This window comes from Cryptotermes secundus, unplaced genomic scaffold (genome assembly GCF_002891405.2).
Source record: "Cryptotermes secundus unplaced genomic scaffold, Csec_1.0 scaffold964, whole genome shotgun sequence".
Lineage (NCBI taxonomy): Eukaryota > Metazoa > Arthropoda > Insecta > Blattodea > Kalotermitidae > Cryptotermes > Cryptotermes secundus.
Genome location: NW_019725428.1, coordinates 1,105,764 through 1,130,652, shown reverse-complemented (window position 1 = coordinate 1,130,652; position 24,889 = coordinate 1,105,764). Strand labels below are relative to the sequence as shown.

Here is a 24,889-nt window from a genome sequence, read left to right as displayed (position 1 = left end):
TCTCCTCTTAATTTCTTCCTGAATCATGTTTTGATTTGTTATAGACGTTCCCAAATATCTAAACTGTGCCACATTTTCAAAATATCTGTTATCTATCTTCAAGTCATGATTTTTTTAATTTCCTTATTTGGAAAAAAAAAAACAAGAGGAGGTTTATGAGATCACCTTGCTGTCTGTATACAAGTATCTCCCATAGTTCTTTTCGTTTTCTATGAGTCCATGTCGTAGCAAAGGAAAACAGGCAATTAGCTCTTCTGGTAAATTCTATTTAACGCTGTCTTTATGTACGGATGTGTCCTTCGCAAGCTCCTAAACAGATGCACGGAGTCCTTTCACATTCGGCATTTAACGGTCTCTCAATCATGGGCTGGTGTCCGGTTAATATCAGTATTCTAGCTCCAAAATTGGGGGCATTCAGTTGGGCACCAAAACAATGAAATGGAGATTTAGTCGAAAACGGATCTAACAATTTTTATCACATCTCAGTAATGTGATGCCATGCCGTCCAGTTATTTACCAGCGTTTCGGATGACGTATTACCTCCATCTTCAGGGTAGTTCTCTTTGCTGAATGCTACTATGGTGCTTATTCTTATTCCTCGGAAAACTTAGTGAGCGCCTACCGGACACACGGTGTCACATTGCAAAAGATAGTACTCTTAGTTGTTACAGCTGTGAGAGCCCTTACTGCAAGAATCATTAGCATAGTCTGGTTTACTATCTTCACATTGTTCGATACAAATGGGAAGTATCTTTACATCATAGTAACAGTAAAAACCCATAGGGTTGTGAGATGTTGAGATTCCCACATTCTCTAGACAATCGGCTCATAGATGGCGGTAAGGTTGTCAGCCTTAGGCGCCGGCCGCCCTTTACCTCCAAGAACATTTCAAGAATATTCCCTGTACTCATTTCTGTTAGCGGCTGAGTCGACCCCAGGGCCATAGTGCGGCTGGAAGGATTAGGTCAATTGAAAAAAATCCAATGACCTCATCGGGATTCGATCCCGCTACCTTCCGGCTTGTAGCATAGTGCCTCAACCAACTACGATAGTTATCCTCAATAATGTCATATTTCAGCATCCTGTTGCACTGTATAGATCTGACAAATGAACTTTTGTGCCGCCTATGTGCAACGCCGTTCCCTATTCTTTCTTCATATTCCCTTATTGGACCCTACATGGATCGGCCTAACTGGCCATCTTCAGGTGTACAGATTATTATGGGTAAGGATTCTGATGGTTACAGTAATGGGGGCGGTTTCTTTCCTCCTACTGTAGTTGCCGCTGGTTATTTTGGTTATATGCGTTACCATCAGTTTTATTTGGGTGTCCTTGAGGTGGTGAACGACGTTGCACATAGACGTCACAAAAGCGCGGAAGCCAGATTTATCCTCAAAGCTTGTCTCAAAGAAAGAAAATGAAAGTTAGAACACGAGACAAGCTAAAAAAAAAGTGATATAGAATGAAGTGCTTATGAAAACAAGATGACGTACCTTTCACTTGGAGCAGAACTAACGGAGCGCACAGGGACTTCTGTCCGCTAGCGGGAGTTGCTTTCAACAGCCTGCAACAAAAATGTAAATTATTGTATAGGCTCAGTAGCGGGGTGCATTTACAAAACAACACAGCAAATATACGGACAAGCAGCACACAAAGTCCTCAAGTTTGTGTGACGATGGACTATTAATACAATTATTCTGTTTCTGGACATTATCCATCGCCCTGTTTTAATTTAAAACATATAGGTCCGAAGACTAGTTCTAATGATTGGGCTCAACTGAGTAGGTTCCACCTGAAGACAGGAGACAGAATCCAGTCTTCGAAACGTTGTGTGTTCTAAATAAAAAGAAAACGATGGATAACAATAATTGCAGTACACAGGCCGTCCGCATTCCCAGTGCCACCTACCGGTAATTTTAAGGTACAGGAACAATACATTAGCATTTCAAAACGTTCAGGTAACGGTAAAGTTGTTCCTGTGCTTAACTAATTAAGCACTATGCCATGAAGACTTATGGGGGAGTGGATGCACAGATCCAAGTTTTCTTCACCTCGGCACTAGTAAGAGGTGAGTGGTCAGCTTTACGCCCTGGCCGCTTTAACCCCGAGGAAAGAGCCCCCCCCCCAGTACCCATTGAATAGGAGGCTGGGCTGACAACAGAGACAGTCTGAACGAAGTGGAGAAGAGAAATTTCTTGACCTTAACGGTACTCGAACTCCGACTAACCGGCAGTCCTGTCCGTAGCCATTCGCTATACCGACTACAATATCCCAGTTAATTTTTTGTCCAAAGTACAAAAATATGTTTTCACATATAAGTCTTGGTCTACCAAGTGTCCTCTTTACTTACGACTTCCCGACCAAAACTTCGTACGCATTAACATTTCTTCCCCGTGTGCTACATGTCCTAAACAAATACAGGTAACATGAAGGTAAAACACCCCCTGGACGCTTGACAGAATCCTTCACCCTCCGGCCACTTCACCACTGGGCAAACAGCCCCATGTATTCTTTGGTAAGGAGACAGTCTACACGTGATGAGCTTCGAACCAAACCGGCTAGTCAGCCCATACTCGGTCGCTTTAACTCAACTACCCGCCTCATTTCAGAACAGACGCTGATACCACGCTTTGTTCATTACACATCACGCCGTGAAGACGTCGGTATACGGTGGTGCGTTGTCAGGTTCCCATCTCGGCCGCTTTACCCCCGGTACCCACTGTACAGCAGACAGGACACGACTGGTTCCCCACACAATCAGAATAAACGCACATAGACATCCATGATCCATTCCTTGAGTAGGATTCGAAACCTTGATCCCAGGATTCGAGCGAGGGAATATAGTTCACGCCTTAGACCGCGAGGTCACTGTGAGCGGCAGACAGTTGAAAAAGAGACATTAAGCAAGCGAAGGATCGAGTTCCCACTGGCGCTTTGATAAAAATACTGAGTTGGGGAACCTAGCTGCGATATTATTGACTTTCTAAAAGAAATGATGAGACAGAAAGGTTATCAATAGGGTAAGGACACGGAGTTCCTTCGGAATCCTAAACGCACCCGCCAGCGCTTTCCGTATGGTACGTGTGTCAAGCTAAAATGTCGTCAAAGCCTGCTCGAACTAGGCGAGTGGGTGACAGAGGCGTCTGATGCACGTGACTTAGACAATCTACTCAAACGGCCTTCTCGACGTTTCGTTAATTGACTGCTTTTGTTCCAAGTAATTAACAGGGAAGTAATGAGTGGGTAGCTCCATGTTATCTATCTCTTGTGGCCTGACGTATCCTGAAAAACTCGTTTATCGCCAGGGCATTTCACATCTCACAGTTAATATGAAAGGTCAGGTCGGCGCAGACACAACTCACAGCAATCCTCATGTATTCCTTTCTTTCTAATCAGCCTCCTCCTTTGCCTCCTCTCCTTTTGCACCTCTTCCCTATATCCTACTCTTCTTCACCTTCTCTCCCTTCTTTCTCTCCTATCCTCCTTCGTCACCACAACCTCCGTCTTCTGCTGATACTCTTCCTTCCTCGTCTTATCCTTCGTCCTTTCCCATTCTTCGCAGTCTCCTTTTCATCTTCCTCTCCTCTTCCGTCATCTTCTCGTCCCGCTTACTATCCTCCTTCGCCTTCTTTCTCCTCTCTTCCTTCTTCGTTATCTCTTACTTTCCTTCCTTCATCCACTCCTATCCTCTTTCGCCTTCTTTTTTTTTGTCTCTTCCTATCCCCCTTCGTCTTATCCTCTTCCCTCTTTCCGCCCTCTACTATTCTCGTTTGGCTTCAACTCTTCTTTCTTTCTCTTTTCCTATTTCTCCTCCACTCTGTACTGCGCTCTGCTCTGTATTACCTAGCAATCTTTCGAACTCTGCTGCAGGATGTTGGCCATTTTGTTTTTCGCATTTGCAAAGGTCTGCATTTTCTACCCAAATAATTAATTCAATTAGAATTCCTTCATGTTTCACACGCTGTAATGCAGTGCTTTACTCAACACTATTTCAAAAATGTAATTACTTTTGCTACAATTTCGCCAACATTTCAATTTAAATTCCATTTACATATAAAAACGAAGAATTCAATTACACGTACTTTACAGGAAAAAATTAAATTATTTCTGGTTCTTCTCTTTAATATCATGTTTATCTGTCCACAGATTTCTAGAGAGTGATATTCATTACTGAGCCAACGTTACCGTCATAAGACTTGCCGTGGGAATAAAAGGAAGGTCGAAAAAAATAAATGAAATAATGGACAGAAAAAACAAAGAATTTTCATCTTCCTCTGTATCTTTCTTTATATTTACTTTCCTTCCATCTTCATCTCATTCTCTGTTTCTCCCACACAATGCGTGCCTCGCCAGAACACATCGTGTGTTAATGACTCAAGAAAATTCCGCCTCGAGTCAACCAGACCAATCAGCAGCTGAGTCAGCGCTCCGGCTACGAGGACCGCTCCTGGGAGCAAGACAGCTGTGAGCAACACGTACGTACACAGGGATAGATCACTTTCGGTCCATTCCATTTCTCGTAGAATTAATTGTTATGGCCTTCGGGGAAAGCAACTGTTTGTTCTGTGCATCTTCCAGTGTGCCCATATATAGTCAGGCTGTGCTGTTTTCAAAAGGTCATGGCTTCATGTCACCGCTACATCTCTTAAGGCATCTTTTCAAGTCCTTGCGAATTTCTTTTTTGCATCAAACGAACGGTTTTGTCTGCCTGAAAATTTCATTTCCGAAACTACTGAACGAGGTACGAATAATGTTCATATTTGTTGACCTACATTAAAAGCTATACAACAAATATATTTTTAATTGACCTCAGATCGAACTGTATTTTTTTTTAGACTACTGTCCTCCGCGATGTGCGGGATATGACTTTATCTAGCGTGGTATAACTTCACGGAAGAACCTTCTGCCGATCCCTAAAGACAGAAGCAATAGATTCATCCGAAACATTGATAACGCTCCATCAGATGACTTGCCGACACATTCCAGAACATAGCAAACTACACAGCCACAGAAGTGAAAACGTAAGGCTCGCATTGTTCACAAACAGCTGGTCGCACCGTAACGTAAAGTACACGCTTCAGTATTACAATTTTTAGATTGCCCTCTGTTCTATGATGAATACCGTATTTACGCATGTATAGGCCGCACATTTTTTGCCAAAAATTCAAGAGGAAAACTGGGGTGCGGCTTATATTCGAAATCACACTTCATTTAAAAAAATTATATTCATAATTAGTACTACAGGGTGTAATACTCCTGAAATAATATTCCAAGAAAATTATTTTTCTATAATTTCTGTCTGAAAATTGTGCTGCGGCCTATACATGCGTAAATACGGTATTTAACGAAATAAAACAGTTTGAGACTACGACCAGCGTGACATCTTTGTATCTGCAATGTAACGGTTCTACCTGCAGGCATTCATTTGTTTCTTCTATCATTAAAGAAAATGCATAGTTAAGTTATTACATTAAGTTATTACAGACGACAGGAGTTGTCTACAGTCTAGCTGCAATTGTCAGTACAACTGTCATGAGGCATCAATACTGGATTCAACAGAAATAATTCCACTGTTATTTCTCTTTCTGCCAATCAAAGATGCGAATGACGTCATTTACACGTAGTTATCTGTCATGTTATTACCTGCTTTCATTACACCACGTCATACCACGTGTGTCAACAGGCCTAAATGCACGGCTTCTGTCTCCTTTTCTTACTTCGGTTTATTTATTTCTTTTTTTAGGGGGGAGAAGTAACGTAGTTGGTTGAGGCACTATGCTACAAGCTGGAAGGTCGTGGGTTCGATTCCCGATGGGGTCATTGGACTTTTTCAATTTATCTAATCCTTTCGACCTCACTATGGCCCTTGGCTCGACTCAGTCTCTAACAAAAATGAGTATAAAGAATCTTCCTGGGGGGGGGGCAAAGGACGACCGGGCGTAACGCTCACAACCTCACCGACATCTGAGCCGATTTTCTAGAAAATGTGGGAGCCTCGACGTCTCACAACCCTACGGGCCTTCACAGCCTGTTACAGGGATAATTTTATCTTTTTATTTATTTGTTTATTTATTTATTTATTTATCTTCTCTCCACTTCCCCTGATTATTACTTAAGTTCGCGGGTTTCATCTAGTCTTCGTTTGAGTATTACACCTCAGCTTAAGATGATAACATCTGTTGTTGTGGGACATTTTCCAACGATCCTTAACCATCTGTTTTCTATCATCCGGAATTGTTTTCGATTTTAGACTTATGTGTATTGGCCCACGCTTCGAAAGCGTAGCAAATGGCTAACCTAATGCATGTCATGTAGAGTTGGCGCGCGATGAGAGGTGAATGGTTGCTGTGGAATCCGTGGAGGTGGCAAAAATTTATTTTATATAACATAAAATGATTTCTAATTCTGTGCTGCATGATAACCGCCCTGCAATAAATTAATATAACACAGCCAATGAGGATTATTATTTTCTGGGGTGCGACGCAGTGTAGTCTGGTAGATGTTTACGAACGCATCGGAGGACCGCATTATCTCCATCTTCAGGACAGAAAATTGAGATGTACTGCTTTCATGTTCAGGTTTCATTCATACATTCATTCGTCAATGGCTCTACAACCCTTTAGTTTCGTAATCTTTTTTACACATACGGTAGGACTCCTTGGGCGAGTGATCAACCCGTCGCAAGGCCGCTACCTACACACAGGACAATACAAACACAGAAGAAACGCATACACAAACATCCATGCCTTGAGTTGGATTCGAAACCATGATCCCGGCGTTCGAGCGAGCGAAGACAGTTCTTGGCTCAGACGCGCGGCCACTGTGATGGGACCATGTTCAGGTTAGAAGCGTAAATTCCTCCAAAACGTCGATAAACATTATTATTATCATTTAACTGCAAATGGGTTTTCACCCGCTGGCAGTGGTACTACAATGAGACAACAGACAAATAACACATATCTCTCACACAACACGGCGTCACATTGCAGGATACAGCAACCTTCACTGTCATCACCGTGCCACAAGGCCAATGAGATATGCGACATCGTAAAGACAGCTTTTGGAATACGTCTAGGCTTGCGTGTTCCATTGCCTCTTCTTAGGTAATATTAAAGCTTAAACAAATATCAAATTTATTTCCAAGAGAAGGGAGTAGGAAGAAGAGGGGTAATACAAAAAAAAGATACGCTGTTCCAGTGGAAGAGGGATAAGTCTCACAGCACACGATGCTGCCCTGCGGAAATCCGCCAGGATGTGGAACGCTGCGTGCTGCCCACTGGGCCCCAACTGTTGTCCTATATAAATAACTGGAAACTGATTTGAATCAAGGGCGATGTTCTCAACAAACAGGAAGTGTGAAATAGTAATCATTTCCGACCAAATTTTCCCATAACTTCTGGCGGACAAAGCGGCCGAGCCGTGAAGCTGACCACTCACCTCCCTCTAGTTCCGACGCCAAGAATGGTCGAGCTATACCTCCAGTGTCCCATACTTCTCCACAGCGTGGTCATTAATTAAGAACAGGTACAATTTTCTACCTCTAGTTTTACCTTTATATTCGAGGGAATTCCATTTTCATCCGTGACTGCTGCTTTAAGAGCTAGACCTCTGGCCTGTTCGAATTCAGTAAGAATATTTCGGGCCATAAGTAGGACTTCAAGGATGGAAAACAGGTGCATGGCAAAAAGTCTACCCACACCGAATTAACCATACATATAAAGGCGCGGACAAACATCCACGCTCCGAATGGGATTCGAACCTAACATCCTAGTGTTCGAGTGGTTGAAGACAATACACGCTTTGGACGGCACGGCCATTGGACTGGATTCTGTCTCCGTAGTTGGGCCCAATCATAGAGTTAGTCCTCATCTCCAGACACCTTGAGTCTGAGGCTTATGTTACGACCGACAGTCAGTCGGCCAGTCTGTCTTGGAATAAAGCACATATCTGGGGCTTACAACCAGATTTTTTATTACTGTCAGACAGTTGCGGGTTTGTTGATGTGGGGCGCTCTCTCTGACGAGAGGACGGGCCTGTCGTTTACAAATGCCGCTGGTTCTCGCCAGGGCAGTCATTCTCTGGTCCGAGTCCCGTGGGACTCAGAACCATATTTTACCGTCTCAGATTCGATACTTCCATTTCCGTCGTCTCCTACGACTCGCAGGGTCACGGTGGAGGTATTCGACCACATGACCATCACCAACACAGGCTACATGAAGAAAGCACAGCAAAAACCATCTGCGAGAGTTAAGACAAACATTAAAATCAGTAACATCTCCACACATACGAGGCCTAGCATTTATGCCTATGTATTATTTCACGGCTATTTTTAAAATAACAATATTATCAGAATATAAGTGATCACAAAAGATACAAATTCTTTATATGGTACCAAGGTAAAAACAAAATTTTCCCACGTAGTCTACACTGGACGGGGTTGTAGTTTTTCTTACTTCTGCTGGGATAATGAGAGTCCAGATGGGAGAGATGTCCAAGCTGGGTTGACTGATCAGATGGCCTATCAGAGACATGTGAGTAGATTCTTTGTACTTCCTGTATGTGGTGTTGGGCTCGATCTGCAAGACCGTGGCTCACTTACGACACAGGCAGAGACAGAATACAGTCTTGGAAACGTCGTGCATTTTAAATAAAAACAGGACGGATAATGTCCAGAAACACAATAATGGTACAATTCTTCACAAACTTTTAGATCTTCTTTATTCTTGGTACCGCCAAATGTCACTAATTACGTCAAGTATATTGTCCAGTCATCATATTCCTGCATTTGGCCACGTTTGGTCTGCTCCGTCCTCTTCAAGAGTATGTTGCTCCCTCCATCTTAACTGTGGGGGACCTACGTTTCGTCTTCTTTTGGGGTTCCACTTTAAATTGTAAACTATTCCGTCTGTAATCCAACAAAGTCAGTCCTTTCTTAAAATACACTAAAATATATTTAAGTCAAGTGTTTGTTAATATTTTAAAATGTCATTAACTATGTACATTCGTTGTTCTTGCTGCTACACATTTCGGCCGCACATGGGCCGTCATTAGGCAACATTTATTCTTTAGGGAGACCACTGCACTGTACAATTCGTCCTTAGTACACTCCGGCACATCGTTGTTGTTAATTTGTTTGTCAGGATATTTTCATGCTATTCTTTTAGCGGCCATTTCAGTGTTCCTTTTTAATGTGTTGTTCACTTTAGTTGTGTGCTTATTTTTCCTTGTACTGACCTCTTTTGGTTTGTTTGTTAACATCTTGTTCGGAATCCGCCTCCTTCGTTTGTGCTCTTCTCCGGCCAGCTGACGGAAACTCTCGCTCCTCAACATAGAACTCTAGCCTCACCGCCAAGATGAGACGGAGGTGTATAATGAAACGGTTGTTCTTGTGCGGCGTTGCAGAATAATGTGGTTCAAGACATCCGATTTTCTGAGGTTCTGAATTTTGTTTATAAATATTTGGCAAGACCCCCGCCCCTGGATCGGGGATCGTCACAAGACTTCTAACTACACGGGACAACACAAACACAAGGGGAAAGAAAGAAGCATGGATCAATGATGCGAGTTGGATTAGAACCCACGATCCTAGTGTTCGAGTGCACACGCCTTAGACCGCGCGAACATTCTGCCACGTATTTACCTTAATTAGTTGAATCTGACTCTCTTAATAGTACAATTTGAAATGCAATACAACGGCTTAAGATTAATATAACTGCATATCACTTAGAATCACGGGGCGTCTCAACTTTCTCCGGCTTACTGTATTCTGAAAAGAACAGCAAGAACTTAACCCAGAAACCCGTAAATTTAAGTGTGACATCTCACTGTCTCAACCTTTTAGAACTGATTCCATGTTACCGCGCACAGTCTAAAGACCAGAAACAAGTCAGAATTGTTCCTCGGCACTCACCTGTGACCCTAATAATCACTTTCCGTACTAATAATCTGCTCATATAACGTTTAGAAAACTTTCCGAACCATAAAACTTACTGAATGACTTCAGGTATAGAGTGATTCTAAATTATTGCCGGGGTTTCCGTTTACAGGCCACAGAAACCCCGACAATAATTTAGATTCACCTTGTATTTTTGTTCATGACCTTCATTTAAAGGTCAGTGCTATCTAGTAACCAGATACTGAGTTGAGGATATACTTTAGGCGGATTTTAATTGCGCCTCCCCCTCCCCACGGAGCGCTAGATATTGATCACCAATAACAACAGCTATATTAAACACGTCAGTTCTGGTTCTAACGTCATCATTATCATCGTCTTCAAAGGTTCAGCTTATCTTTCTTGTTTTTTATTTAAAATGCAAATGGGTTTTGACCCGGTGGCAGTAGTGATACAATAAGACACAACACAAAAATAACACACATCACACAAAATAAGACACCACACTCAAACATAACACAGCACACAAAATCTACACAAACAAACGAGTTACTATAAACAGATATCGACTTTGTAACGTGAGATGTGTAAACCACGTTGAATGGCCAACAATCTATAGAATTCACTGGCTTTTAAAAACTTCTAACAAATATTTGGACTGCACAATCAACATTCCATTAGCTGTACACAGGCAAACATCATTAATGCTCCAGAAACAGGATCGTTGATATATGTAGGACGTGCTGCGTCGATGTTTATTCTATTCAGTTCATTTACTGCCTCAAGTCCATAAGCTTGAATCATCCACCACAGTTATCTGCAATAAAACTCTGAACCAGCAGCGAAAATATCATATATGTCTCATAATATACCAATTTCTGTATTCAACGAGGCAATAATGCATCGAAAACCCGTCACTTCATCCATATATGAGACTGACCACCCCTGTCTCCTGTCATCCTTACATCCCATCTATCCACTAATTCCTTCATTCTCCCATCCACCCATTGCCCACTCACCATCCATTCACTTACCCAATTATTTTCCTTCCACGTACCTAGATATTCACTTCTTCTTGCATCAACCCAACCATGCTAATCCATCATTAAACACAAGGCGAGGTAAGCAGTGGACAGAATCGGTGAACCTTGACCTTTCTACTGTTCATTTATGAAAACATTGAACTTCAGCACAAAAACGGAGACGGTAAGAACCGTCCGGAATGATGTTTTCGGCTCGCACAGTACACGCGAGAGAGCCTTCGGTAATTTCTTCGACTTCGCTTCGTTGGAGGATATGCAACCATATACCCACCCTCCCACATCTTCTCCAGGACATCTACATGCCCTTATAACTAAGCAGCGGTTCTCGTATTCTTCCATCAACCCAGTCACCTCCCAACCGCACATCCATTCGCACGCCTGTCCTCCCACGCTATATACAATAGTCCTTTGTTCATAAATTACCGTTGTCTCGCAAAACCCGGCAATTACCTCACTATGAGTCTGACAGAATTCAATGTAATAATATATATTAGGGCCAACAAAAGCCTTATTTTGAGAAGTTCGAAGCAAGATTATGCGTATAGTAGTGTCCCTGTGCTTAATTAAACACCACGCCATGAAGTTGTATGGGAGAGCTAAGACCATTCTAGACCTCGGCACTAGGTATAGGTGAGTGGCCAGCTTCACGTCCTTGTTACTGTACCCCTGGGGGAAACAGCCCTCGGTACAGGAGGCTGGGTGGACTCTAGAGCCGGTCTTCACATTGTGGAGTAGAGAAAAATCTTTCTCTTCCAGCATTCGAACCCTGGCTGTCCAGCCCGTAGCCCGTCGCTATGCCGACTCCTAAAAGATAAAGCTGTCCCTGCCCTTAATTAAGCACTACGCCATGAAGACGTATGGGGAATTGAGTTATAGTTCCAACATTCTTTACTTCGGCAGTAGATGGAGGTGTGTGGTCAGCTTCATGCCCATGCCACTTTACCCCCGGGTACCCATTGCATGGGCTCCAGAGCCGGTCCGGACGCTGGGGGGAACCGAACCCTGGCCTGTCGCTTATGTACACTGTACATGCGTGGATGTGTGTTATGCAGTAGAGCCGGTCTTACAAAGCGTGAGGTGCCATCAGCACTGCGACATGCGACGCAAGCATTCGGATCGGTGAAACCCTCCACCCGTCACAACGAAGTCTATATACCGGGTTCCAGGATGCCACAATGGTGATTGCGAAGAATACTGCCTTCTGGTATGCAAAGCCGGTGGAACTTATTGGCGCCTGCTTCTCGCTCATGCCTTGACTGGCTTACACTTCCATCCTAAACACTGGGTATGACAGTAGGTCTACTTCCTTTCGAAACTTTGGTGGACGTATACCAAAGCACGTGGTATTATCATTTGGAAAACAATTTGTCATAAGCTCTTCAACCAATTAAAGTTACAAGCCACATTACTTCATCTAAATACGTGGGAAAGTTATGAAACAGGTCACAAATGGAAATAAAACGTAAAAGACGTGATATTCGAACCTGGAAAAATATTTACTTCTCGACATATCCTCCACTAACATCGCTTTACAAGTGAGTCAAAATCCGCAGCATGGAAGTATTTTGACTGTTGTCCCGCCGTAAAGTTGCCTCTGTCGCAATCTCAACAGGGAGACCAGGTCGGGCATCATCTGCGACTTTCGAATGTCCTTGAGTGAATTTCTCGACCCAGTTGAACCGCTTTACGCGACAAACACTTCCCACCGTAAACAGGAAATATTTCTTCATGAGTAACCTTTGCATTTAAACCTTCAGTCCACAAAAAAAGCACAACAGAACTCTGCTTTTCGGTAGTATACTCAAGCACGGTCACCGTTCTGACCACTGAAACCAGCCTCTGAACAATAAATCCAATTACCAATCCAGACCCCGTCTATAGTCACACAATTACGTGGTGGTAAGTTACATTCTTCAGCCTTTCTTCACCCCCATAACGTGCACTGACTGTAGATGACATGAACGCTATTGCAAATATTTGTATATTTCTGGCTGCAATTATAAACTATGATAATGTTTACTTAACATTTAGTGCGATACATTGCACTCACCGTNGGTAGTATACTCAAGCACGGTCACCGTTCTGACCACTGAAACCAGCTTCTGAACAAGTGCATGCGTGTCTGCTGCCTAGACTGTCATAAAGCTGGACTGTGCTGTTGCCTAGTGATGCACATAGAAACCTTATTACATGCATTACAGCTGTTTTACTTCCATTTGTGACCTATTTACTGACTTCCTTCCTCGTATAATAATTCGTCTTTTATGTCTCAAAATTTTAAGTACGAGTACAACAGAGTAAGTCTTCGTTTAATGTCGTGGATACGTTCTTACAGACCTCTTAAGTTNAGGGTAACCCTCCTCTTCGAGCATACTCTTGTACTCTGGGATGAGGAATGATGTAATGAATTAACACGACAGAAGCCTTGTACGAAACAGTGTTAACTGGGGCATTGTTAAGCGAGCAGTCCACGTGGATACACACCTTGGAGATCTCATTTTATCGGAAGGAAATGTGACAGTAAAAAAATTAAATGTTACACACTATTTTGCTATAGAAACCTTTACGCATGGGCCGCGCCATAGCTCAAGAGGTTAGTAGCTGGCTTCCCACCGCGGCGGCCCGGGTTCGATCCTAGGTCTGGTCAAGTGGGATTTGTGGTGGACAAAGCGGCGCTGGGGCAGGTTTTTGCGAGTACTTCCGTTTCCCCTGCCAATCTTCATTCCACCAAATTCTCCACAATCACCCTCACCTATCATCTGGGGCTGCTACAATAGACCAGAAATGGCCGCAGTACAAGGGACTGTAGTCTAGAGGTAACATTCCCACCTCATGACTCGTAGTACGCGGGTTCAAACCCGGCGGAGGTCGTCGAATTTTTAAGGGCGGAAAAATTCAGGGAACAAGTCCTCCGGGAGGGACTTTAAGCTGTGTGTCCCGTGTCGTAACTTTACGGCACGTAAAAAAAACTCAGATCCCCAAAGGGGATCACTGAGCCAAATTCCAGGACGTTTCCCGCCCAACAATAGTCTCTAAGGCCTCTGATAGATGGGGGAAGCATTATAGATACCGCTAAGCAAGTGGCCGAACTCGCTTGCTCGGCGGGACTGATGGTACGCACCATTTATCGGTAGGGTATAGAGACTGGTAGAATATCATAGAGGGAAGCACAATAGATCAAACTGGTCGCGGTGCATGGGGAAACCCACCCTCTCTAAATAACTAACTAACTAACTAGTCCCACCCCACTAGCAATAAAAAAAAACCTTACGCATATGACAATTCTAACAGAAGATCAGGCGTTTATAGGGAGTTTAAACTTAACTTTTGTAAAGGGTTACGTCATTATCACTGGCTAGATTTGTCCTTTTAAATCCAATAACAGGGGTGTTTTGGCTTGTAATCCATCTTCAATTCCACTTGGATTGTAGCTGTTACCACTGCCACTTGTATGATTTGCAATGTCATGCACCCCTGCCCTATTGCAGTTCATCTCTTAGTTTTTTGGGGGGAGGGGGTTCTTGGGGTGGGCTGAGACTGAGTCCACTTGGTACGCCGGCCACTAATTGGCCTACTGTACCAGCCTCCGATAGATGAGGATGATTGCGGAGCAACAGGTGGGATGAAGATTTGCAGGGAAAGCCGAAGTACTCGGAGAAAACCTGCCCCACTGTCACTTCATCCACCACAAATCCCACATGACCTGACCTGGGCTCGAACCCGAGCCACCGCAGTGGGAACCCAGCTCACTTAGTGCGAGTTCTAAGCGTGTTAATTTTTATACGTACACTAAAAAATCTTGGTGCAGATGCACCGGATACAACCCAAAAGACGATTACTGCGATACGGAATGTGACGCCGTGTCTGGTAGACTTACCAACGTTTCGTACATACGCACTGTCTCCATTTTCAGAGTACAAGAGTCCGAAACACTGGTAACGATCAGTCAGACTAAACAGCGCCACAGTTCAGAAGACAATAATACTTATGATCGCCGATATAAGTAACTGAAACGTCACAAAACCTTCAGGAGCCGAATTAGGGTCGACGTTAGAACCAGGACAAAGCAAAACTATGTTTTCTCAATGGCTCTTTCAGCCCAACCAGGGCCCAGGCCTCCTATTAGGTTCCGTAATCATTTTTCATAGACGGCAGGACTCCTTGGACGAGTGATCAGCCCACCGCAAAGCCGCTACCTAAACACAGGACACCACAAACATAGAATAAACGCACAGACACATCAAACCTCCATGCCCTGTGTGGGATTCGAATCCACGATCCCAGCGTCCGAGCGAGCGAAGACAATTCATGCCATAGACCAAACGGCTACTGTGACAGGCAAAATACGTAAGTTTAATAAAAACTATAAACATGATACAAATATAACTGAAAACTTACAAATAAAGATACACATAACTACTACCGTGTATTAAATACCTTCACAATTTTCACACTAAATCAAAGAGCTGACTGCGAAGGCATTTGTACATCGTGAGAGATTAGACAGAATATTTCGCATGAACAATTTCCGCCTCTCTTCTCGTTTAACAGAAAATGTAAAATCGACCCTCTGCTTAATTAAGCATCACACTGTGAAGGTGTTCACAGAACCGACTGCGAAGGTGAATTACGAGAAATCGGGGCATTTCGTCTGAACGATTTCCACTTTTTCTCCTATTGAATAAAATACGCAAAAGTGTCCTTCTGCTTAATTAAGCATCTCACCATGAAATGAGTTTCAGATATAGCTTCACGCATGATTAACCTCGGCACTAAAAGTAGGCGAAGCCTTACGCTTTGGCCGCTTTGGCCTAGTGAAAGAAAACCACGTCACCCTTTGGAAAAGAGGCTGGGCGGGCCCCAGCGCAGGCCTGGAAGTGGTGTCGAGGAGAAAATTTCCTACAATGACTCGAACAGCGGTCGTGCAGCCCGTAGCCAGTAATTACACTGAGCTATCTCGGATCCCTTGATTATGTACAGGTTAGCATGAAAACGGCAGCAAAATGGAGACAGCATTGAAACGAAAACGAAAAATGTGTCAAAAATGAGTATCTACATGTCTATCACAGAGGAACATAAAATTGACAAATGTGCAATGTTCCTGGTATACAGCGGTCGGACAAAATGATGGAAACACTACAGAAACTGTACACACTTCTTTATTAACAAGGTGTTCGACCACTCTTTGTCTTCAAAATAGCCGCTCCCTCTTGGAATGGAGTCGTACAAGTTTCGAAAACTCTCTGACGGAATTTTACACGATTCTTCTTGAAGAACATGTTCAAGCTGCTTCAGAAATGATGGAGGTGGGAACCTGTTCCTAACTCTACCCTCCAAAACTGACCAGAGTGGTTCAGTTCAAATCCTGTGATTGTGCTTAACAGGAAAGGTGTTGAAGTTCACCTTCATGCTCTCCAAACCATGACTGAACAGTTCCAGCTGTGTGACCGGAGACATTATCGTCTTGGAAAACTGCAAAGTTTTTCGGAAATAGCAAGATCATGGGGTGGACATGATTACCCAGCCTGTCCACGTACTCCCTTGCAGTATTTTGGTCATGAAGGGTAACAATGGGCCCAACAGAATACTGTACCACGACATTGCTGCCCGAACCATCACAGAACCTCCCCGCGTTTCACTGTTGGAACCAGACATTCGGGATTGCAAGCACCCTTGGGTGCTCTCCAAACGTAAACTCTTCCTGACGGATGTAGGGAACAGCGTGAAGGACGGCTCATTTGACCACATCACGCGCATTTCCAATTGCCTGACGTCCAGGTTTCATGGTCATGACACCACGTTTACGTATCTGAGCATTACTTTCAGCAATCAGAGGTTTAGCAACTGCAATCCTGTCTTGGATGTTGGATTTGTGAAGTTCACATCAGACAGCTCTTGTGGAAACAATGGCCTCTAAATGTATATTCAGTTCTGCTGTCACCTGTGATGCAGTAGTTGTGTGATTTTTCGAAACAGTTAATCTCAATGTACGACGATCTCTTTCTATCAATGTTAATTTTCGCCCACTGTTCCTCTCCACTGATGTTGTATTCGTATGAATCGTGTATGGCGACATAAAAAGTAAAAAAAAAAAAAAGTAAAGCGATCCCTGTAACAGGCCGTGAAGGCCCATAGGGTTGTGAGATGTTGAGGGTCCCACATTATCTAAACAATCGGCTTAAAGATGGCGGTAAGATTGTCACCCTTACGCGCCGGCCGCGCTTTACTCCCCAGGAAAATTATTTAATTAATTCCTGGTACTCATTTCTGTTAGAGGCTGAGTGAATCCCAGGGGCCATAGTGCGGCCGGAAGGATTAGGTCAACTGAAAGAAAAAAAAAATCAAATGTCCTCATCGGGACTTGAACCCGCGACCGTCCGGCTTCTAGCATAGCCCCTCAATCAACTACGCTACCGCGTGTATGGCGACATAACCTTCTAAACTAATAATGTGGCGGTTCTTTTTTCAGAGATCCTCCAGCTAAACGCGCACGAACGATCTGTCCTCTTTCAAAATCGGACAGGTCTCCTATTTTCCGATTCTTTCACACGGATTGTCACTCAAAACACTCACTAATGCATTTATACAAGCACTACAGAGTGTAGAAAAACGGAAGAACCATCAGTGTTGCCAAATCAAGTTCTTTCAGTGCAGCCAACACAAACGCATTCTAGTCCTCAAGTTTTTAGTGTTTCCATTATCTTATCCCCCTTCCCCTCTACATCTGTAGGCATGTGCCAATAGTGAGTGTCAAACAGGGGTGTTCCTGAGAAGAAAACGTACATTCAGCAACTGACGATGTTATTTCACTAACACGTTTGCATACTCAGTCACCACAATCACCATATTGTGTTTTAACCTCGGTGCTATCAAGAACACCCAAGGTTGTATGAACGTAAAGTTTTCCCTGTGCTCAATTAATTAAGCAATACGGCATGAAGGCGTTGACAGGCCGAGAGCCTGAAAATAACATGGATTTTCACTTCCTTAATGCAATAATAATTAAGAATGCCTCATCAGTAACATGCCTATATAAATGAATCTTTTGCATTAGATTGTGGCAAATTGGGTCTAATTCTCGTCTGTAAAGAGCAAAGCTAGAGCACGGCTAGAAGATAGTTTATACTAGGTTTTCTCCACTCTTGGCACTCCTGTTATTCTTACCTCTTACGATCAATGTTTTTTCCAATGTGATAACAAAATTCATGTTAGTTCATCCGCTTCCAACCTTCCTGTTCTGTTGCTTGGTACAAGAAACGTTTCTACTACCGTAGAAAATTTATGCTGGCACAGCCGATTTTGGCAGCTATGTTCTTGCCGTCTGGCATCAGCCAAGTCTTCAAAAGACCGTTAGCGTACAAAACACCTTCCTTGAAAGCAACACGAAACAAGTAACAGCAATAGTGTAAGCACTTCTTACAATTCTTACAATAAGGTTCACTTCCCTCTTCGGTACTTTCTCCTTTCACTTCCTTCTGTCAGCAATCTTTCTCAGCTCAATGTCTAAGACGCGGTCTGGCCATGTTTTCTTCACTCGCCCTGTCTCTATTTACTTGTATTTCCCTTCGCCACTCTTTGTATTAGTCCATTAATATTCTCAAAGAGAAAGAAGTCTGTTCTAAAATTTACCCAAGAATTAGAATCTTTGGCTTTCAGCTGAAAAAAAATAAATATCAGTACATGCTCACAGGAACCTTAGTCGTGACAAATCACTAAAACTTGAGCAAATTAAATTTATGAGACAGTTCTAGGAAGTAGAATGTCTCTGTTACTCATTCGCCTCACTTCAACATAGGAGGAGGGTGTTTACAGAAAGATCTCCGAGCCTTATCACAGGTTCTATCTCTTGTTTGTTCAATATTTCTCATTATTTTCAACAGACTAACGGCTAATGGCTCTGAAATAAATTGTCCTACATCTTGAGTGAATTAATGTCCACGGTGTGAATTATCAAGGTGACTTCTTGCAAATGACGAACTACATTTATCCAAACAGATCCATTTGAATTTCACTATAAAATTCAGCGTCTGGGCTTGTCATCCGTCTTCTCTTAGTAAAGAATTCTGTTACAATAAGTACCGATGGTAGTTCACGGGAACTAACCGACTGCCCTACCTGTCTGTAAGATTTTTAGCTCGGTCAGTATGGCGATGGGCTACGGATTGGAAGGCCGGGGTTCGATTCCCGGTAGGGGCAAGTGATTTTTCTCTGCTCCACAACGTTCAGATCGGCTGTGGAACCACACCCAGGCCCCTATCCAAAGGGTACTGGGGGCTCTAGCAGCGGAGGTAAAGCGGACGGGAAGTGAAGCTGACCATTCACCTCCATCTAGTGCCCAGGCAAAGAATGGTGGAGCTATACCTCTATCCCCCTCATGAGTTCACGGCGTGGTGCTTAATCAGTTAAGTCCAGGGACAGCTTTAACTTTTTTACATTTGCACAAATTACCTGTTTAATTTTTTTATACCCAGAACCCCCGACTGATTCATCATCATTGGCTGGAGAGTCCTGTAGGGACCTTGGCCTTCTTCAGAAACTTAGGCGATCTTCCCTACTCACAGCCACGTTCATCCAGTTCTTCACTCCCAGAGCCCTGATATCCTGGATCACATCTCAGTCTGGGCCTTCCAGTCCTCCTCCTGATGGATTACAAGGCACTTAAAGGAAGTCTACAAAAAGTGTGTGTGTGGATATATATTTCCTATTCGAAATCGCATAGAATAAAATCGACTGTTTCCAATGCTTTTCAACGTCGCTTTAGAAAATCAAGAGGCATTGTAATTCAACCGAATATTTCAACTACGCTGCTCATGATAATTTATTAGACGAAACACACAAGCCATATAGAACTCCTGACATTTAATTGGGATGCACGACGGATGTTGATTACAAAAATAAATACAGAAAAAGAAATGAGCAGACCCTACATGTTCAAGTCTCGTTATTAGAATACGGCATAAAAAAGAAAAATACTTAAATCCTTCGAAAATCTGACAAAGCTCTCACGTTTACAAATGATAGTAAAAAAGTTGCCCCTTTGCCTAACTAATTAAGCACTACACCATGATGGCGTATGGGAGAATGGATGTACATATCCACATTTTCTTGACCTTGGTACTAACTGGAGGTGACTTGTCAGCTTTAGGCCACTGCCGCTTTACCTCCGGGGAAGGAGCTCCGGTACCCTTTGGATACAAGGCTGGGTGGACCTCGGAGCCGGTCTGAACGACCTGGAGAAGAAAAAATTCTTGACCCTACCGGGACTCGAACTCCGACCCCTCGGTCGTCCAGCCTGTAGCCAGTCACTAAAAACTCTAAAATAATTTACATAAACGACTAGGTACCAGCTTTGTTTGCTACCACCCACTTCGGAATCCCCTATTATCTGGGATGTGACGCTGTGCAGTCTAGTCCTGAATGAGACAGCAAAGCTTGGTACTTATCAAATTACGTGGCATCTTCAGTCAGTGACGCGAGAAACTCATCCCTCAAACCACGGCAAACAGCTGAAATTACGAACTTCATCCTACCAGTCTGTCTGTCTCTCTATCTATCTACCCAACCATCTATCCGTCTGTCTACCTATCTATCTATGGTTCTACAGCCCTTTGTTGGACCTTGGCTGCTTTTTCAGCTTCTTAATCCTATACACAGTCGGTAGGGCTCCTTGGAAGGGGGATAAGCCGTCGCAAGGTCGCTACCTACACACAGAACGGCACAACAACAGGAGAAACGTACACAGACATCCATGCCTCGGGTGGGATTCGAACCCACGATCCCAGTGTTCGAGTGAGCGAAGACAGTTCATGCCTTGGAACTCGCGGCCACTGCGATCGGCTATGAATGTCATCCACATAAGTTAAAACCAAACGCTTAATGGGGTTGACATAAACCCAGTTTTCTTCCGTTACTTCCATTTATTTCTTTCAATACAAGTTAGGTTATTAATTCATACCCTAATGGATGAAGTTAACTAACGTATCTATTGAAACTTAAATGGCTGAATTCAATATATACCGGGGTTCCTAAAACGGAAATGGATTTTCTATCTTGAGAGGCGTGGCCTATTCTGAAGCGTCAGATTTATTGTTTGTAGTGGGTCGATACCACGGCAGACAGAACGTTTAAGAAACGGTGAGGCTGAGGCAATGAAAACGGACCCAAAACACCTGAACGTCACTTTGCAAACGCAGGCTTCTATATACGTTTCTTATGTACAACATCAATCATGGCGCTTTGCGTCGTTTTGTCTGCGGAAGCTGATCATGAAGAAATGTACGTACAGAAGGGGCGTCAATATAGCGAAACAATGAGGGAACTCAAAATTCGAATTAATCATTTAGACGATACTGATCCTGCCTAATGATATGCTTATCTATTTCGCTATTTACTTCGCTATTTAACATCAACGAATTCGACCGAGCGACCGCCGCTTGTCGGCGAAGTTAGTGCCAACTTTAGCGGATAGAGGGTGTCGCGTGATCAGCGCAACGGATCCCTACGGCCGTTAATCTCGGTTTTCTAGACCGGAGCCGCTATTTCCTTGATACAGCTCATCAATTATCCTCATGAGGCTGAACGGACCCCGTTCCAGACCCACTATTTCTCTGAAAATCTGGTAGTGCCGGGAATCAAACCCGTGACCTCTGGATCTGTAGCCAGGAACTCTGAACACCAGACCACAGAGGCGGTCATGTAAAATCGCAAAAAGAAAAACATTACAATTACTGACTTTTCGGACTATCCATCGTCCTGTTTTTATTTAAAAATGACGTTTCGGAGACTGGATTCTGCCTCAGTTCTCAGGTAAAAGCCTACCCAGCTCGGCCCAATCGACAGAGTTAGTCCCTAACTCCGGACCTAGGGACCAGTTCTATCAGTTGTGCCCAACTGAGTAGGCTTTTGCCTGAGATCAGTGACAGATTCTACTATCCTAAACGGCGTTTTAGATAAAAAAAATAGGGCGATAAGTAACGTCCGAAAAGCCAATAATTGTATTAATATACCATCGTCACAAACCTAGAAAATTCAGTTGGTAGACTACATATCCAGAGATTACGAAACTGAAGAAGATGGCAGGGCCCAACAAAGGGCTGTAGAGCCACTGATGAATGAATTAAGACTACGCATCCATTTTTGGAGCTTTGCATTCTGTTTGTGGTGCGTCGGTCCAGACAGGCAGTCATCTCAGGAATATACAAATGATGACGCAATAAATATAAACTACAAAGCTAATAACATGTTTTCAGGAACTTTCCACTATTGTTAAAACGATCCTTTCGGCACCATTTGTTTAGCATCAATAAGCAAATAAACTCCTACATGAGATGTGGTTTTCAACGTCGTCTAAATTTATATTGTGGCCTTCTGGTTTATGACTGAGTACAGCCGCGTAGATGGTTACTGACGTTTCGTAGGAATGTGTTGTCCTGAGGATGGAGGCATCAGATTTCTCTGAAACGTCGGTAACCACACCGTGTCATAACCCAGATGATCATAATTCTCGGCCCATACATATTTTCACTAGGTGTACAGTGATTGATACTTAGGCTATTTAACGACACTGTTTCAGCTGAAGAGGTTACAGACCTATATCGTAAACTGAGATTGGAAGTTGACAGCGGTGAGTACGTAGCATTAATATGAATAACGGAATTCGTGTCGTGTCTCAGTGGGTTCTATTACAATTCTCCTTTCAATGGGCACGAAAGCAGATGATAGTTGCCTATAAAACCCTAGAAGTGCCAAGAGTCGAAAATTTCAACCTTTACAAAAATTGTTTTATCTAACAACATGTGACATCTGCTGGCAATTTATACGAACTACATGATCATTAAACGTTCGAGAAACCGCTCCCTACGTTTGAAATTCTTTCAAAATTCTTGTACTGTACATATTTCCCGTGCTTACCCATGAAACAAATGGAAAGCTGAGGACTTAAAAATGTTGCCTTGGCACTCTCGGAATTAGCGTTGGCACATCTATGATTAAGGACACTATTCCGACATTCGTTTGAGGAGACTAAGGGAAAAGCGTGATAAATCTGTCGCACTGCCTGGTAACCTGGCCGAGATTCAAGCGAAGTAGGAGCCGAGATATCGTAGTCGGTATAGCGACTGGCTATGGGCTAGACGACCGAGGGGTCGGAGTTCGATTCCGGGCAGGGACAAGAATTTTCATTTCTCCAATCGTCCAGACCGGCTATGAGGTCTACCCAACCTCCAGTCCAATGGGTACCGGGAGGGCTCTTTCCCGGGGGTAAAGCGGCCAGGGCGTGAAGCTGACCACTCACCTCCAACTAGTGCTGAGGTCAAGAAAATGTGGAGCTATACATCCACTTCCCCATACGCCTTCATGGCGTAGTGCTTAATTAGTTAAACACAGGGACAACTTTACCTTACCTTACCTCCCGAAAGTCGCAGGATCAAGTCCCCATGAGGTCATTGGATTTTTTTCAGTTGACCTAATCCTTCCAGCCTCACTATGGCCCTGGGGTTGAGTCAGCCTCTAACAGAAATGAGTACCGGGCATATTCTTGAAATGTTCTTTGGGGTAAAGGGCGGCCGGAGCGTAGGGCTGACAACCTTACCGCTATCTCTGAGCCGAATGTCTAGAAAATGTTGGAACCTCTACATCTCACAAACTTATGGGTCTCCACGGCCTGTTACAGGGACAGCTTTACTTACTTTTTACCTCCCGAATACTAGGAAATAGGACTAACCTGATACCAGTCTCCTCGGTTTCAGGGACAGAACTACTTCAGTTCTTAGCGTAGATACCAGAAGTACAGAACTATCTCAGAAGAGTTTCGAAGTTGAACATCCCTCTCACAGAGGTAGAGCTGACGTGGAAAGAAAGGCGTGATATGTTTGGGAATAAATAACACTCAAGTCTCAGCCGGTGGGAGCGAGGAGAAACCTCAGGTTCCGAAAGGCCACCCAAGACGCACACTAAAAAACTGATGTTTCCCTCAGTACCACGTCATGGCTCAAATTCTCTTCCGGTTTCCCCTTCTACATTATGTGCTCCGTAGCATTAAGATCAACTAACGAAGCTTTTTCGATCCATTTACTTTCTTTTGAGTGCGCTGATGTTCAAATCTCGTCGAAGTAATTCCACAGTAGAGAATACTATATTTAAGCATCCTGTTGCACTCTATACNTGTGGGATATATGATATAAACTCCGTCCTAAGTGCAACAATTTATTGTAGGTCTTTCGTCTTGCTTACTTTTACACTAGATGTTTCGGCCGCAAACGGCCATCATCAGGTGTATACACTGCAGTGTATAAGTGCAGTGTAACAGCTACGTGAGTGTATACACCTGATGATGGCCGTTTGCGGCCGAAACATCTAGTGTAAAAGTAAGCAAGACGAAAGACCTACAATAAATTGTTGCACTTAGGACGGAGTTTATATCATATATCCCACAGTAGACATTCAAAAGAAACATTTTGGTTACGCATATGGCCTGTCTGCTGTTTATGATGGCGAGGCTCTCCTATTTGGCTTTGTGGACCGTCCTAGCGGATCATTAATATAAATGGAGCTCTTTCCACATAGCCACGCGAGTGATCAATGGTTCGATAAGTTGCGCTACAAGTTCTCATGGAAGAGGAACAGGTAACAATTAAAGATAAAGTTGCCTCTGTGCTAATTAAGTGCTACATTATGAAGATGTATGGGCGAATGGAGATATAATTTTACCTGATGGAGGTGAGTGGCCATATTCAGACCTCGACGGCTTTATGTCCGTAGAGAGAAGCCCCGATACAAATTGACAGGGAGTTGCGTGGGCCACAGAGCAGGTATGAACGCAGTGTCTTGTCTCCTGCCGGGAATCATACCCCCGTCATTCTGCCTGTATCCGATCACTGGATGAGACATAATAAAGACTTCCGGAATGCAGATCGTTATTATGGAATAGCACCTAAAAATGGCAGGCTATAAGGCT

General features: G+C 43.5%; 1 protein-coding gene across 3 annotated transcripts in view; it reads right to left on the bottom strand.

The window, feature by feature from the left end:
- The window catches only part of LOC111863422, a 357,450-nt gene that overhangs the window by 274,415 nt on the left and 58,146 nt on the right, over positions 1–24,889 (bottom strand). For all 3 annotated transcript variants that reach the window (XM_023849735.2, XM_023849737.2, XM_023849738.2), the window contains exon 2: positions 1,494–1,564. The gene's annotated coding sequence lies outside the window, so the exon portion shown is untranslated. The remainder of the gene's footprint in view (positions 1–1,493; positions 1,565–24,889) is intronic.